This window comes from Mustela nigripes, chromosome 2, assembly GCF_022355385.1.
Source record: "Mustela nigripes isolate SB6536 chromosome 2, MUSNIG.SB6536, whole genome shotgun sequence".
Classification (NCBI taxonomy): domain Eukaryota; kingdom Metazoa; phylum Chordata; class Mammalia; order Carnivora; family Mustelidae; genus Mustela; species Mustela nigripes.
In genome coordinates, this window is record NC_081558.1 from 45,811,042 (window position 1) to 45,828,065 (window position 17,024).

General features: G+C 41.7%; 1 protein-coding gene across 1 annotated transcript in view; it reads left to right on the forward strand.

The window, feature by feature from the left end:
• The first annotated feature begins 14,793 nt into the window (after positions 1 to 14,793).
• The window catches only part of LRRN1 (leucine rich repeat neuronal 1), a 34,774-nt gene continuing 32,543 nt past the window's right edge, over positions 14,794 to 17,024 (forward strand). Inside the window, exon 1 of the mRNA XM_059387879.1 lies at positions 14,794 to 15,262. The gene's annotated coding sequence lies outside the window, so the exon portion shown is untranslated. The remainder of the gene's footprint in view (positions 15,263 to 17,024) is intronic.

Genomic DNA, 17,024 nt, shown 5'->3' on the forward strand with positions numbered 1-17,024 from the left:
TTATATTAAGTAAACTGAGTCATTCTCATTTCAGACCCCTGGCAATCTATACCAGTTGGTTATTTATGTCAAGTCCCAAGTTAAAGAGCCCCTCTAAATATTGGATTAGATTAAGAGAAATCTACTGAGTGGAGTAGAAGTTATAAATTGAAAGCCCATGAGCAAGATGTAGTTCAAAAACATGTAAGATTCTACTGAGCTCTTAAACACTTGAATTAGCTACCACCTTAACAATATTTTTAAATGAAATAGTTCACATGCAATTCTGAATCTCCAGTTTCTCTTAGCAAAGCCAGATCTATAGTCTCACAAGATGACAATCTAATACTACTGACTAGTAGCTGCCCACTTTACATAGGGCATGTTTCATTGAATTTGGCACAGTTGCCACTGGGCTATTTTACTCACTTTTATCAGCCAGCCTTGTTTAAATATCTCTGTGATTGCTCTAGTAAAGATTCTGGCAGTCCCATGAGCCAAACCAGAAAAGCAACACGGAACTATTAATAAGATTTATGTCTGTCTTAGTGTGCTACTTGTTATATTTGTATCTTTCATAGCCCAGTGCCTTTTATAGAGTAGATGTCACACATTTTCATTGAATAAATGAATAATTTAATTTGAAGACTGCTGCTCATGTATTGTGAAAACTTATCCTCCCTTGTTTTAAACACAATACTTCTTTTAATACAGCCCTGAGGTCTCATTATCACTTTTAGCAATTATAAACATTCTATAGAGCCTCTGCACCCTTCTCCCTGAAAATAAAATATTAGGAATGACCTCTTATAATCTATGGACACAAGTTCAGGACTATCCTTCAAGCACCAGAGGGAATGGTTCTAATAATGCAATTTGAGTAGATCTCTCCAATCTGGTTTAGGGGTTGATCCCAATGACCTGGTGATGAGCCATCTCTCAGAATCTGTGGTGCCTTTAGTCACAAGAGCATCTGGCCCGGCTGATTCAATTATCACAAGAGACCTAATGTGAAGACCATTACAGCCATTGTGCAACAATGTATGCCAAAGATGAATGAATATTTGATAAGAAATCAGTGGCATAAATTGCCTGATTTGAAAGATATGGAGGGAGGCTGGAGAAAGAGAGATAGGGAATTAATACAGGAAGAGTCAAACTAGCTAATAACTGATGACATTTTCTCTTATAAATGGTACGTTTAAAGAAATCTCTTTAGGATTTCCTAAAGGAGCAGACCCACTAACCTATTATATTAATAGAAAATTCAAAATTACATAGAAGCTTATCTCCATTTGGCTATATGGGTTTATGTGCTGGCTTGTTGCTGCTTATAAACTCTAGGACCCAGAGTGTTAGTTTTGATATTTAAATTGAGTTTTCTCAGGCTCACGGGCACAGAGGGATTTCTGCCTACTTAGCATGGCAAGGTATACATCTGTCCTCTCCTGCCATCTTTCCCTTATATTAAATTTGCACATTGCAAGCAAATCACATAGGTAAAGGTAAAGGCAATAATTTAGGTAAGGGGGAGGCTTCAAAAAGATTGGATTTGAGTAAGATCCTTTTATTTATATAAGAATAACTTTCATGGTGGTAGACTTGCAGTTTAAAATACAGGTAGAGGGAGGCTGGGAGACTCACTTGGTTAAGCGTCTGCCTTCAGCTCAGGTCATGATCCCAGAGTCCTAGAGTTGAGCCCCATGTAAGGCTCCCTGCTCAGTGGAGAGTCTGCCTCTCCCTCTTCCTCTACCCCTTTCCCCCTGCTCATGCTCTCAATCTCTCTCTCTCTCTTTCAAATAAATAAAATCTTTAAAAAAAATAAGATAAAATGCAAGTAAAAATAAGCATAATATTTGGTGTTTATTTTGTCCCTAGAGCCTTACAGACCAACCTCAGCACTTTGTGTTCCCAAGATCTGACCGTGCTATGAAACCTTTAGGAGACATCCAAATTGTAAAAGGATCATGCTTGCACTCAGGGAGTTTTACAATTTTGTTAGTAACTTGGAACACACCCAATGGAAACATTTAAAGAGCATTTCCAGGACAATAAATGAAGCACAAATGATGCAAAGCTAATGTAGACAACCATGTATATAAGCTACTTCTTATTTTTAAGCCAGTGCCATATGTTTTCTTATGCAAAAATAGAATTTTTTTAAAAAAATGTTTGTGCTTTTTCTCTGTGCCAGGTCTTTTTACCCATATTATCTCATTTAATCTGTTCAAACACCCAGGGCATAGGTATCCTTGCTTCTCTAGAGGAATGAGCTATGGTTCAGAAAGGTAATTTGTTGATGGTCATCATAATAGGGAGAGCTGGGGCCGTTTTTAGTTGCTCTCTGAAAACCCACTCCACATCTCTTTGCACATCACAGCTGCATCCCAGGGCAGAGTTCCTCAATTTGAATGAAGGGAATTAAATTCTTCAGAGGTAGAGAGACTGTCCAATAGGGGCTATAAAACCTGTTAATAGGACCAAGTCATCCAAGTTTAGTTAGAACCTTCCTGATTTTAACACCAAAATACCACATCCTGAGAAATAACTCAGTCCTGGTTTAAAACAGAAAATTGTGTGCACCCACAAGCCTTCAGTCCCAGGCAAACTAAGATGATTGTTTACTCTCCTTGTGGTGTCCCCATACACATAGGGACACAGTGAATCCTACTATCTGCTTATTTAACATCATTTCTCCATGTCACCACAACAGCCCACATCAGATGCTCTAGTGAACCCTCATTGGCAAAAATGGCCCCTAGAGTATAGTAGAAACCTAACAAATATTTGCTAAATCAGTGTCCATATTTGTCTAGTCTCCCAATTCATCGGCTACAGTGCTTTGCATGTATGCAGTCAATGCACAAACAGATTTGAACCAAATACCAGTGAAATCAGTCCCTAACGAATTGCAAGAGTGATCTTAAAGAGTTAAAGAAGACTTGGGGGGAAGAGAGATGATCCATCGTGGTGGTGATGGTGGAAAATGGATTGATTGCACGTTTATGAATATCACATCTCTCTGCCCTGGAGAATCAACTGGTGGAGCCACTTTTTCTCTCCTGGGCAGCAGCCTCCCCGAATCCCTTCTTGGCTGCCAACACCAGCTGAGCTTGCACAGGACCAAAGGCCAGTGTAGGTGTCCTAATGACTACACTAAACAACATTTCTTAAATCCCAGTGAACATGCCAGTAATTGAACATATATTATCCCAATTTAATACTTGCAACATGGTGCAGTTACTATCATTATTTCCATCTTCTAGGTAAGTTAGTTAAAGCTCCACAGGGGCTAAATCCAGAGCCCAAGCTCTTAGGCACAACGACATAGTATATCCTAAGTTATCAGACAGTTGCCAGACATACCATGTCTAGTAATATGGTATCTCACTGATTTATGATGTCTTCAGAGTGCCTTGGTGTTAACAAGAATGTTATTATTTTCTGGTCATTGAAGCATGTTATATTCCAAAAGAATATGTAAACAGGTATGTGTACAATTTAAGGTAGCTTAAGTTCGCTTGTTCTTTCTTCTGATGGTTGAAACTTTGTGCTTGGATTTTGTAAAGCTGAGCTTATGCCAAACACTGCAAGCAGTTTCCCCATAACGGCATCTGCAAATACTCGCAACATAAAAATGTTTCCCTTGAAAGTCTCAAAATACACCCTTCTGAAAAGAAATCCTATCCACCTTTGTCAAATGTTCCCTTTTTCTCTTACCATTTCCCCTCCTTTTGTGTGAATTGGATGTTCTTGTACTAATATGCCTAATTGAGGGATTCAACTAAAATGCAAATGTACATGAAGGCATAGTCCCTGGGTATAATATTCTTAACTACTGATAATTGCAGAGAATATATTGGAATTAGCCAAGCACGACAGGAAAAAAAAAAAAAAAACCTCTTTCAACACCTCTACTTTAATTTAATCTTGGAAATGCATAGAATCAAGGAATTTCAGCCCAAGAGAGAATCCTAGAAAAATCTAGTTTGGTGGTTTTCTAACTTTGGTCTACAGGGGCCTTGGGGCCTATTTAGTAAATGACCAGCCAACAAGACCCCATCATCATCATCAAGGAACTGTGATTGGTGAAGGTTGAGTAGGGGCTCAGGTTATTCTAAAGGAGCACTGATGGCAGAGACTGTGAGTTGGCCCACCCAGCACCCAGTCCAACCCTCTTCTAAATATGGCTTCCTGTCTTAAACAAGGCCTGTGTTGAGTCAAGCAACATATAGGTACAAGTGAGCTACATGAAAAGGCAGCCACAGGCTGGGGGTTCAAACATGGAAAGGACCATAGCAACATCTTAGGGAGGGCTGTGTAGAGTTTCTAGATTCCAAACCACAGTGTAGTAGGGATCGAGAGATGGATAGCAGTGACAATGGTGCTTTTACTAGACTAGGTGCCTGATGGTAGGGAATGTTCTCTGGCAGCTTTGTTCTTGGATGTAAGCATCCATGCCCAGCTCTCCAAAGACCCAAAGACTAACTGGTACTTCTTTGTAAATCTCTTTCTACCTAAACTATCTAAAGTAGATTTGATTGACATTACCAAGAATCTGGACAAATTTGTTTTTATGTACTCACCTGGTGTTTCCTTATGATTTAATTTAACTAAAGAATTCTGGGGGGAATTCACACATTTTATCAGCAACCGCATTTTTCACATAAAGAAATAGAGGTTCAGGGCGCCTGGGTGGCTCAGTGGGTTAAGCTGCTGCCTTCAGCTCAGGTCATGATCTCAGGGTCCTGGGATCGAGTCCCGCATCGGGCTCTCTGCTCAGCAGGGAGCCTGCTTCCCTTTATCTCTCTCTGCCTGCCTCTCTGCCTACTTGTGATCTTTGTCTGTCAAATAAACAAATAAAATCTTTAAAAAAAAAAAAAAAAGAAATAGAGGTTCAGAGAAGTGAAACTATTAAGGGTAAATCTTAGTCTAGAATCTAATTCTTTCTGTAGGCTCACCAAGTAATGTTCCAGGAGTGACCATTACTGGTCCTTGGCAAACTATATCCCATATGATTGTTCAGCCCTTAAGAATCAACTAGGTGGCCCATGGCTGGCCCTTCATGCACACCTGTCCAAAAGCTCTACTGTTACAAACTGAAGTTTCATTGCTTTTTACACTTCACCAATTTTCAAATCCCTAGCTATTTACTTTCAAATCTTATTATTTTGTGAATGTGACTGTTATTCTAATAAAACCTGAACAGTGTTCCTCATATTCTTCCTTTCTGAAAGTATTGAGATATTTGGGGACAGTTTCTTGGACACTACTTCAGTCTGTTTTATATTTTAATTTTAAAAATGTTTTCCCAACAGGTGTTTCTATGTCAACATAGTAAAATGATATATGCCTTTCATATTATATTATTATAGCATAGATACGATTGGACACTAGAGTATACCATAACTACCATAGCTAAGAGCAAGGGCTCTCATACCTGGGGCAAATTATCTAGGATCTTTGTTAAAATCTCAATTTTACCTTATCTTAAAAAAAAATAAAAAAGAATGATAATCATACCTATCTATTTCATGGTATTGTTGTAAGAATTACATGGAATTCATGTAAAGACTGCACCATGTAGCTATATTTGTGGTGAGCATAGCATAATATACAGAGTTATTGAGCTACTATGTCATACAGCTGAAACTAATGTAACATAATGTGTCAACTATACTTGTGCCAGTCTAGCATATAATACATGCTTATAATACATGCTTACTAAGAACTAGCTGCTATGTTTATTATTACTGTCTCCTGACTTTCAATCCTAGACTCTTAAGAGACTTTGAGAGAAACTATGCTATAGGACACTAAACGATTGTCCCAAGGTCTTCTGTTACCTGTTCCACCCAGAAATAAGGGGGAAGAGAGCAGGAATAGTTGGTCAGTGCACTCTATGTTAGACACCACCCACATCATGAAGGCTGTCACAATCTGCGGAAACCTACTTCTCAAAGAGCATTCCACTATCATGGCATCATGAAAAAATAGTCTACGTATCCCATAGTGTGCAAAGCTTTCTTGAACAGTTGATTTGATCTAAAAAACAACTCTATGAGGAGGCAAGCTGGACAAATGTCTTTACTCTGACTTTCCAGGGAACACATTCAAGCTAAGAGGCAGTTAGGGCACACTGAGAGGAATACCATTGGTCAGGGGCACACTCACATCTTCTGACGTTGGTCCAGGGCTCTGTAGAGATTTGTACACACATAATGTACGAATAACATATCTGAATAGCCAATTCTGAATCAACTTATAAATGAGAGGTTACACACTTAAAACCGTACAGGTGAGTAACATAAGTGTGTGAATCAAGCTGGGTATAAGGCAATAGGCATAGTGTGACTGAATCATCTAAAAGTTCGTACCTCCCTAAAGGGACTTGCCTTCAAGAGATTTTTATGTAAATGTGAAGACCAAGTGGGACAGTCATACACTACTTGTAGGAATGAAAAATGGTACCAGCACCTTGGAAAGCAGTTTGGCAGTTTCTCAAGAAGTAAAATATATATACAAATATTTATATAAATATGTACCGTATGATCCAGTCATTTCATGCTTGCATATCTACCTAAGAGAAACAAAAGCATATATCAAGCCAAAGACTTGAACACAAATACCCAAAGCAGGCTTATATGTAACAGGCAAAAACTGGAGCAACTCTAATGCCCATCAATGGTGAATTTATAAATATACAGTGGTATATCTATACAATGGAGTTCTATTCAGCAATAAAAAAAAAAAACAATTAATACAACAACAGGATGAATCTCAAAATAATTCTTCTGAGTGAAAGAAATTCTAGAAAATATTTTTTCATTATTAGTGACAAAAAACACATGAGTTTACTGAGTCGAGGGATGGGCAGCAAAGAAAAGGACGGAATTAAGTACAAAAAGGCACAAAGAACCCTTTGAGGCTGAGGGATGTGTTCGTTATCTTGATTGAGATGAAGTTTCCTCAAGTGTGTATGGTCAAAATTGTATGATATGTGTAGTTTATTCCATGGCAATTGTGAAAGTTTGTAGGGCAACTAGTATAAGTACTACAAACTGAGAAGCTTCAACAACAGAGATTTATTCTCTTATTGCTTTGAACACTAAGTTGGAGATCAAGGTGTCAGCAGGTTGGTTCCTTTTGAGGGCTATGAGAAAGAATCTGTTCCGTGCCTTGCTGCTAGCTTCTGGCAGTTTTCCAGCAGTCTTTTGTTTATTCCTTGGTTTGGACAGTGTCACCCTGATCTCTGCTTTTGTTCTCACATGGTGTTCTCTCTGCGTGTGTCTGTGTCCAAATTTCCCCTGTTTAATATAGATACCAGTCATAATAGATAGGGGCCCACCCAACTCCAGTAGGGCTGATCTTAACAATTATAGCTGCAATGACCTTATTTCCAAATAAAGTCACATTCTGAAGTAGAGAGGTTAGGACTTCAGCCTATGAATTTGTGGGAGACACAATTCGACACATACCAGCAATTACACTTAAATAAAGCGTTTTATGAAAAAAACTGCCAAACCAATTAAACCCAAATGCAACTGTCAATTTTATGTAATAAAAAATTAATTAATTAAAAAATAAGTCATCTCTCAAAATGTGAATATGGTACTGATGCCCAATCTCTCTTTCTTTCTCTTTCATTTTTTTTTACATTTTTACATGCTTCGACTACTCTATATTATAGGGTGACTCAATTTTCTATCCTTTGTTTCCCCCATCACTTTTAACTTGTGAAATTTCTGTGGACCTTTCTTTCTTAAAATGTGCTGAGACATCATCTGGCCTTCACTGGTGAGAAGACATCATTTATACATCAAATCCACTCTGTTTTTTCTCATCAACTCCAAGTATTTTAAGTGGCACTGCTCGGCATCCACATGTTCATAAACACAAATGTAGAACACTGGCACTAGATATCACTTCTCTGCATTCAATTATAAGAAAGTCACTCAGGTATTCAGAATACACTTATATTTATTTTTCATATTATTATTATAATTAGAACAAATTCAGATTTCTGATAGCATCCTAGCAGACTCTTGAGAGTATATCCACACACTTCTGGAAGGTCTGAGGATTCCAGGGAAGGTTACACTATATTAGAGAAAGATTCCTGATGTGAAAATGTAGAGAACTAGATTTTAGGCTTGGTGCTCCTATTAACCAGCACTATGACCTTGTGTAAGGGTTTAAATCTACCCAGATTTCCCAGATGTTCTCAAGTTCATGCTCTCAAGTACATTAGTGTTGTTGAGACTTGGATTTGCTCACCTGTAAAATGAAAGGGTTGAGCCAGATTATCTCTAAGTTCTTTTCAGTCATCAACTCCGATAGTACTTGCTAAATTGAACTGCAGTATGGACTTGCTTCTCATGACTAGCATAAGTTTATACATCACATGTCTTTCTGCAGGTTTTCTTTCTCCCAAAGTCACGGAACTCAAAAACAAAGTCCCTTTTCCAAAAGACAGCATGCGTTCAGTGCAAGGTTTTGGGCAAGGATAAAACGTCAAGGGCACAATGTGAATCAGATTTCAGAGAATAAGGTATTCCAACAGATGATCAGTCTGGTAGATGGGTACTTAGTTATCCATGAAAATGGAATTTGGGCAATGCCTCACTCAGAAGAGACTGTTAGCATGCTCAAAGATAAAAAGTGTGAGCATCTCTATAATAAAAATTAAATGAAATGAAGGCAAAATGCAGACAAACCTGACAGAGAAAGGTGTTCGATGAAATGTAGGGAAAATTCTGTGAGCTTCCGTGTTTCTGCGGAATGTATATAAACCGGCTGTACTTACTCTACCTGCCAATCTCTCTTTTATAGCCTGGTAGGCCCCCTAGGGCCAAAAGTAAATGTGGATATTAAATTTATGATAATAGGGGCACTGAATTCCAGTGCAGTCGTCTCTAAGCATTTTCTTAAGAGGAACGATTGTGAAGTCCCTTAAAGTTTTATGATTGCTGAAAGAAAAAGGGTGTTACTGAAAGAAAAAGGAGTATAAGCCGCTGATGAGGCAGCTGGATGGTCTTCCTCTCCCTGCTGGAGGTCTCTAGGAACTTCAGAAAAGTAATGTGTGACGATATTCAAACTGGCAATCACCCAAGACCAGTTTTAAAAGGAAAACGATCCTTGGAAAGCCCTGCCTAGGAGTTGTTTCAAGTATATTTTGTTTCCTATAATGATTGCCTCTTACGTGCCATATGATGCTGATAGAGTCATTTCCTCCCTCCTATTTTATCAGACTTGTGATTCGGACAAAGTAAGAGGAGAGTCCTCAGTAGGACAGAATGCTATATTGCTAACATATGTAGCTATATTTTAATATGGATCTACAGATATAAATCTATATAAATTTTTAATATGTTGCAAGATTTGATATGTTGCAAGATTTCTTCCATGCCCTTTCGGGCACATACCTGGTCTACATTCCCCATGTTCTCTGGCTTCTCTGCAGTCTTTCCTCGGGAGCTCTTGCTCACAGAAAGTGGGTGGAGGTGATGTAAGCCATTTCCTAGCCTGTTCCGTAAAATTTGTCCATGCATTCCTCTCTTCTTTCTCTCTTTCCCCAGCCTCTATGTGAAGGGGAAGAAGTCTGGAAATAGAAGAGGAAGAACCGACTGATGGAAACAGCCTAGGCCCTGAATGACCCTGAGGAGTCCACTCGGCCAGGAACATGCTCCCCTACATGAGGACAAAAAGACTTGCCTTCTTTAAATCTCCAGAGTTCTTTGGTTGATTTGTTCTAGCAGCCAGCATTCTATTACCTAATTTGTTAATATTTGGTGAACGCTTGCTATATGTTAGGCACATACACACCTCTTTAATTCTCACAAACCCCATGATATAGGTACTGTTATAAACGCAGTGCTTAACTTGTTCAAATTCACACAGCTGTGTCAAGCTGGCTTATAAACCTCAGACACACAAACCAGGAGCCCTAGCTCGTAACCATTGTATGATACCCCCTATCTCAATAGAGGAAACATTACTAAGTGTAGTACCTGGCACAAAGTACTTAATTTATGTTAGCTCTCTCTTATTATACAGGGGAAAAGAGAAATCAAAATGGAGGGTGAGTAACTGAAAACAAAGAAACTTGATTCTAAAATCCTGTTATCAATAAAATATTTACAATATAAAAGCAAAAAACCTATACGACCTTTTATTTTTCAGTAAGGTCTGATTGCCTAAAGGTAACTAGTAATAAAAATAGAAAAAAAAGTCAATGTTAAATTGCTAATCCAAACTATTGTATATGTTTTTATAACTCAATAACCAAAATGGGCATTTGTAACATGTATCTTATTATAATATGTCATAGCAAATAACTGATAAAGCCCTTATTTCTCATCAACAGAAGACTGGAATTATACAGTCATTAAGCATTATAGTTTCAAAGACTTTTTTTTAATGATATGAAGAAAATGCTTATGATATAATGTGTGCTCCAGTTACATAAAGACATTCATTTATTTAATTTACTCAATTCAGTGATACAAAAATGTTTAATGAGTACTTAATACATGCTGAATGCTGGATTAGGAGTTAGCCATCCCGGCTCTGAGCTCTGCCTTCAAACAGTATATACAGTTTAGCTTTTTAGTGTAGGCTCTATCTAGGGCTTAGTTGTCTTATCTATAAAATAAGGAAGTTAAATTAGATGCTCTGCAACAATTAAGTTCTGCAAGTGAAAATAGGATACTTGATCCCATCAGGTGTCCTAGTTCTTGTATCTGCAAGGTTATAATTCAACTAAAACGATAACAGGGCCATACACTTACTAATGTGAGTTTCATTTAGGACAAAGAACCATCTTGGTCTGCCTGGACTGAGGGGTTTCCTGAGATGTGAGACTTTTGGGACTAAATCCTGGACAGTCCCAGCCAAACTGAGACAGTTGGTCACCTTAGTTCCATGCCAAACTATAAGACTTAACATACATTACAGAAACCTCAAGTTTGTGTTTTGTTGGAATGATTTTGTGTTGGAATGACTTGATATGCAGAACAAAACTGGAAGAATAAGAATTACATATGAGTTGTAAACCCACTCAATTGTCAAAAATTTTTAGAGAAACAGGGGCACCTGGGTGACTCAGTCAAGCATCCAGCTCCTGATTTCAGCTCAGGTCATGATCTCATGGTCCTGGGATCAAGCCCCAAGTCAGGTTCTGAGCTCAGTGAGGAGTCTCCTTGGGATTCTGTCTCGCCCTCTGCCCCTCCTCCTGCTCACTCATGCCCCACCCTCTCAAATTAAAAAAAAAAAAATCTTAAAAAAAATTTTTTAGAGAAACAACACTTTTGGTATGAAATTTAACAATAATCACATCAGTCACATAATTATGAGCTGTAAAGTCATTATCCTCTAAGAGCTTTGTGGTGTTTGTTTTAAAACTACAATATTAATTCAGAGGCTGTAAAGAACACTGACTACCAGCACTCTATTAATATTTCAATTAGAGAGAGACATATTTTCAACTTTTAAAAACTGTCATTTTAAATGGCATATTATAATTTCATTCTCAAAATACAGATGTTCTTTTGAAGATTATTCTAATATGATCAACCATCTACAGTTTCATTTTTCTTTTTTTCCCCTCAGTTACCACAGAGATCAGTACAGTTAGGCTAATACCAATTATAATGTTTCTTCAAACCAAAGCTAAAGAACCTCAAGCGGATGTTGGGGGAACCCAGAGGAATCTGTAGGGTCTCAACGGGGCAAGAACTCTTCCTTACATCAGTAGTAAGATCCGGCTTTCTTGGGAATTCATAGGTCCTGCTGTGTATTTCCTCTGTCCTCCCAAACTTCCAAGATCTTCTACAATGCCCCAAATAAATATTAGGATAAAGTCTTTTTCCACTAATAGATTTAGGACCCCAGGACTGGGTGAGTTCACTAAGAGTAATTCAGATAGACTTCTTTTTTAATTGTTTTTAAAGATTTTATTTATTTACTTGACAGAGATCATAAATAGGCAGAGAGGCAGGTGGGGTGGGGGGAGGTTGTTGGGGGGGGGCAGTAGGACCCCGGGACCACCCCCTGAGCCGGAGGCAGAGGCTTTAACCCACTGAACCACTCAGGCGCCCCTCAGATAGTCTTCTTCTTCTTCTTTTTTTTTAATAAGTAGGCAGAGAGGCAGGCAGAGAGAGAGAGGGGGAAGCAGGCTCCCCGCTGAGCAGAGAGCCCGACGTGGGGCTCGATCCCAGGACCCTGAGATCATGACCTGAGCTGAAACGCAGAGGCTTAACCCACTGAGCCACCCAGGAGCCCCTCAGATAGTCTTCTAAAAGAGAAACAAGTGAGTTTGGTTTAGTTCTCCTGGTCCATTGACTGGGCATTTCCTCGTCATTTCCCCAATGATGAAGGGCTTCTAAGTGTCTATAGGTAAAATAATCCTGAAACCCTTTTACAGATTCACTAAACAGCAGTTTCTAAAACTTGGACCAGTTACCATTCAGGCAATTTATTAAATTTCCAACCACTAGACTAAATTTCAGATTCCTTTGTAATTGCTATGCGTACATTTGTCCTCTTCTGTCCCACAGCAATCTTTCCAACACAAAACATTCCCCATCCTTCTGTCCAAGACCCCTCTTCATCTCTGACACATGCATTTCTTCATAATGATAATACTCTGGAGCCAAATAAATGCACTGGTCGAGTAGAAATAGGCAGAGCTTCCATTCTTACTCTTGCCTTGGGGAAGAAGGAAATAAGTCCGAGTAAATGAGATGCTGACTTTAAAAGAAATGAATTGAAGAGTTGTGAGACAAGTCTTTTTTCTCTCATTTGTGGTGCTAATGTCTTTAAAATATTCTGTCACCTGTGTCAGTTTTGTGCATTAATTATTCCATCTGTCTGACCTGATGTTTGGCTTTAGTCTTCACTATCTGAACTAATAATACCTACTGCTTATATTTGTTTATTACTTACTATATACCAAGAACTGCACTAAGCATATTTCTCAATCAGCATAACCCTTTGGGATAGGTACTGTTATTAACCGCACTTTACAGCCAAGGAACCTAACCCACCCCCAGAGGGACACCTTTCATAAATAGCAGTGCTGAGATTTAAAGCAGTGTTGACCTCATCCGCTGGTGCCTGATTTGGTTTCTCCTTAGCTGGGCTTCATACCATTCTCATAAAGTCGCTTCCAAAACCTGGAGGCTATCTATTATCAATCTTGCCTCCTAGAAAGATAATCCCCCCCATTAATTGCTTCAACTGCCCCTGATGGCATACCTCTGTAAAACACCACTATGCAGTGTCTAGCATCAACTCCCCAACTCCATTCCCAGAAACACAGGCTGGAAAACCTAAAGGAGACTCCCTAAGAAGACTGTGTTCTATTGTTCCCTGATCATCCAAGTTGTGTATTTTTACCAGAGGCTTGCCTTCTTTCAAATAAACTCTAACTTACATATAATCAGTATGAGAAAGCAGAAAAGAGACAAAAATACGAATCTTGGGCAATTTTCTAGACTTCACTCCCTTAGAAAGTTCTTAAATCTTATTCATTTATAGGCAGTACCCTCACACCCCAGTTGCAAGGGGCCTTTTTACATAGCTGTTCTACTCTTCAACCTTCTACTCTAAACCCTAACATCTCCTTTCCCTGGAGCTGTGACCCCCTGGTATCTCCACAATAGTTCCACGATAACATAAAGGAGATGAACATTAGTAGCATCAGTATTTATCAGACATCTATGAAGGACATCAAGAAACACTACAGAGACCAAGATAGAAGATTATTGTTATTAAATTTACACTATGTCTTCAAGGAATTCCAAAGATGATTCTGCAATAATATATCCTTCCAAATTCTCCAAAAATTCTAAGCTTGGACATCATGAGGAAATGTCACCACACTCTTGCCTGAAGCTGTTCAGTAATGAGGGGTTAATAATTGTCTAGCAGATTCCCCAGTGAAAAGGCTTCTCTCCAGCTTGCTTCTAAACTGGTCACTGGAAGTTAAGATTCAGGTTCATGGGCGGTTTCCAAAAACCCATTTCCACCTTTTGCTCTCAGACACCCCCCACTTTGAATAGACTGCATTCCCAATCTTCCGGTTGTCTGAACACACTTTCACACCTAACAAACGGGAAAGCTGTAATTACAAAGTTTCGCAATCGTTTTTTCTGAAGCCTTCCTAAATCAGAAGTGGCTTCACCATTCATTTAAATGTCCGCAAATACTACTTCCCACAAGGGCACGAGCCAGCTCCACAGCCACCTAGATATGCAAACACACAACCCAAGTGATCACCCTGAGTGCTGCGTTGGTGGTATAGTGGTGAGCAGAGCTGCTTTCCAAGTAATCGCCATGCATTTTAAGACAAAGGTCAGATTTCATACTGAAACTTGGCTCTCTGTTGGGTTGATTTTTTGCCTGATTTTTAGCCTCTGAGCCCAAGTTCTACATTATGCAGAGATTGGGCCCCTTTGTACCTAGGTCGGTCCTTTTTTTTTTTTTTTTTTGGTATGTCTTTTACTAGGAAACGGCGGTATGCTTTGCCTCTATAACCCAGCCGCAGCCTGTCGTCCCCTAAACAAAAAGCGGCGGCCCACTGCTCCCTGCGGCGGTCGCGGCGGCGCAGGGCGGCCAGGCCACCCGAGACCCGTGGTGCTGCGCCTTTGTTGGGCGGGCTACAGATGGTGCCCCAGCACGGGGCTGAGCCGGGGGCTGGAGGCCGGGAGGGGGAGGCCGGGAAAGGGGTCGGGCGGGAGGGGAGGAGACCGCCGTGCAGCCAATCGGCGCGCAGCCCATCAGCTGACCGCTTTTGCTTACACCAGGTGCACGCCGGCTGCGGGGAGCACAAAGCGGGGCGCACGGAGGGCGCCGGCAGCGAGCTGGGGAGCTAGGCGAGGCCCGTGCGCCAGCGCCCGCAGCGCCCTCGGGTTGGGGAGAGGGGCTGGTGGCGTTAACCCAGGCGGCGGAATCCGCGCGGTGGCATCCCTACTTGCCCCGGGTGCCTTCCTCGGGACCTGGCGGCTCTCTGTCTCGCCCTCTGCACCCTACTTCTCCAACCCTTCTTCCCAATCCTGACTGCCTCTGCCCGACCCCCGAGAGTCGGATTGAGCCCAGGCCCGCGCAGCAGCTGTTGCTCGTGTCGTTGCCTCTCCTCCTGTCTTGGTGATCTGCTGGGAACCCCCCAAGGAGCCAGTGCGCGCTGCGGGCTGGGAGGGAGGCGCCGCTCAGCCCGTCGTCCTCCTGCTGCTGCCGCCGCGGGTCCGTGCGCACCCCACACCCCCGCCAGCCGGGCCTCGGGGTAAGTGCGCTCCGGTAGCCGGGCGGTGGCGTGAGGTTTGGGCTGCAGCTGGGGGAAGTCGAGGCAAACTTGGCAGCGTGGCGGGCCCGAGACGGTCTGGGGAACGTTGGGATAAGATCGCGGGCCTACGGGGAACGAGGGGGCGCGGCTCATGGAGCTGGGGGAAATGACCAAGTCGGGGAAACGGGAATCTAGTAACCCTCTCCCTACCTCCTCACCACACCCTCCCAAAAAACCCCACAGTGGTGGGGTACAGCGGTAGTTAGGAATGAAGGCCAGACAGAAATGGGCAAAAGGCAGTGACAGGAGACAAGCCCGCTGAATTTCAGGGACCGAGGCGAGGGAGGGTGATGCCCGGGGATCCAAAGGAAGGAGGGGCTGGCTGCTGGGATGTGAACCCGTGAGGCAGCCGGGGCCGGAGAGGAGCGCGTAAAGGGGGCCTGGGGAGTTGGAAAGAGAGCCAAGAGATGGGAAGGGAAGGTGGCAGGTAGTGGGAAGAGGTTAGAGGAGGGATTTCTTGGCGGTGGTCTCGGCGATAAAGAAAGGGTCAAGGAATGCAATTCACAAAGCGTTGAGAGTAATGAAAGAGCATTAAGAAGAAAACTCAGTTGCCGGGCAGTGTAAATGGGGGAAAAGACCTCACCCTACACGTTTTGAGTCCAGGAGTAGCAGCCTCAGGAAGCTTGCCAGGGATGCTGAAATGTCAGGGAAGCCTCCGTCTGCTCCGGGAACCGAGCCGGTGCTGAGTTCCCCGCTCGGCCGGGGTCGGAACAAGGAAAGTTTGCCAGCGAGTGTCCTTTGTGCTGTGTGGAGAGGGGTGTGGGCAGCCCCCGACTCGGCGTTCCCCGGGACCCATCGCGACAGCCTCCCGCGGCAGCTTCCCTGCCTTGGCAGGCTGGGGCGGTGTAGAAAGATCTCACCACGGGAGCGGAGCCACGCACCCAGGACTGGTGGAAAACCCGTCCCGGGACCCTTCTGAAGGAGTCGAGGTACCTACGCGGAGTGGGATACTCCGCGGTGGTAGCTGAGCTGGGAGAGGGGATTCTTGTCTGTTGGGTTCACCGCTGTAGACCCAGGGCCAAGTACAGTGCCTGGGAATGAGTGAATGAATGAACGAATGAATGGCAGGGTGTGAATAGTTTTGAGGCTTTTGAACTACACAGGCAAAGACCAAGAGTCCAAGAAAATGGATCCTTCCCTAAATCTTATATCACCGTTAGCATTTTCATTTCCAGACCTACATAATAAAGGAAAAGCCGGGTTAAGTGAGGGAACAGGTATCGCTGATTTGGGCTTTTGCTTGTAGAATTTTCTGAAAGACAATATGTTGTTCTGTTTTGCAGTATGCTTTGCTGCCACGGTCTAAATAATATAATAAGTGCTCATTACTTCCTTTTTTTAAGAGCTGGGACTAGAGATGTTGAAAGTTCAGGAAGGCACTTTGATCAGTCTAAGTCTAGAGTAAAAGTGGTGTTGTTGGTTCCTTGGCCATGTGTGTCCCAAAGTCTCTGATTTGCATGCAAATGTGAGCGAATCCTGGCAGATGTCTGGCCTCATCCATTCACATGGAAGGAATTTGAAAAGATGAGGAGTCTTTAGTTAACAATAGACCTTAAGAAAATGGAATAAAGGCGCAGTGTGAGTTTTTCTGTTTAGGAATTCCATGGCTTGCTGACACCTTTATTCTAGAGCCAAATTCTCTGAGTGCTATTGTGTTGAAAGCTCAAAGTACTACTTGCTCTTTACCTGGTTGAGTATTTTT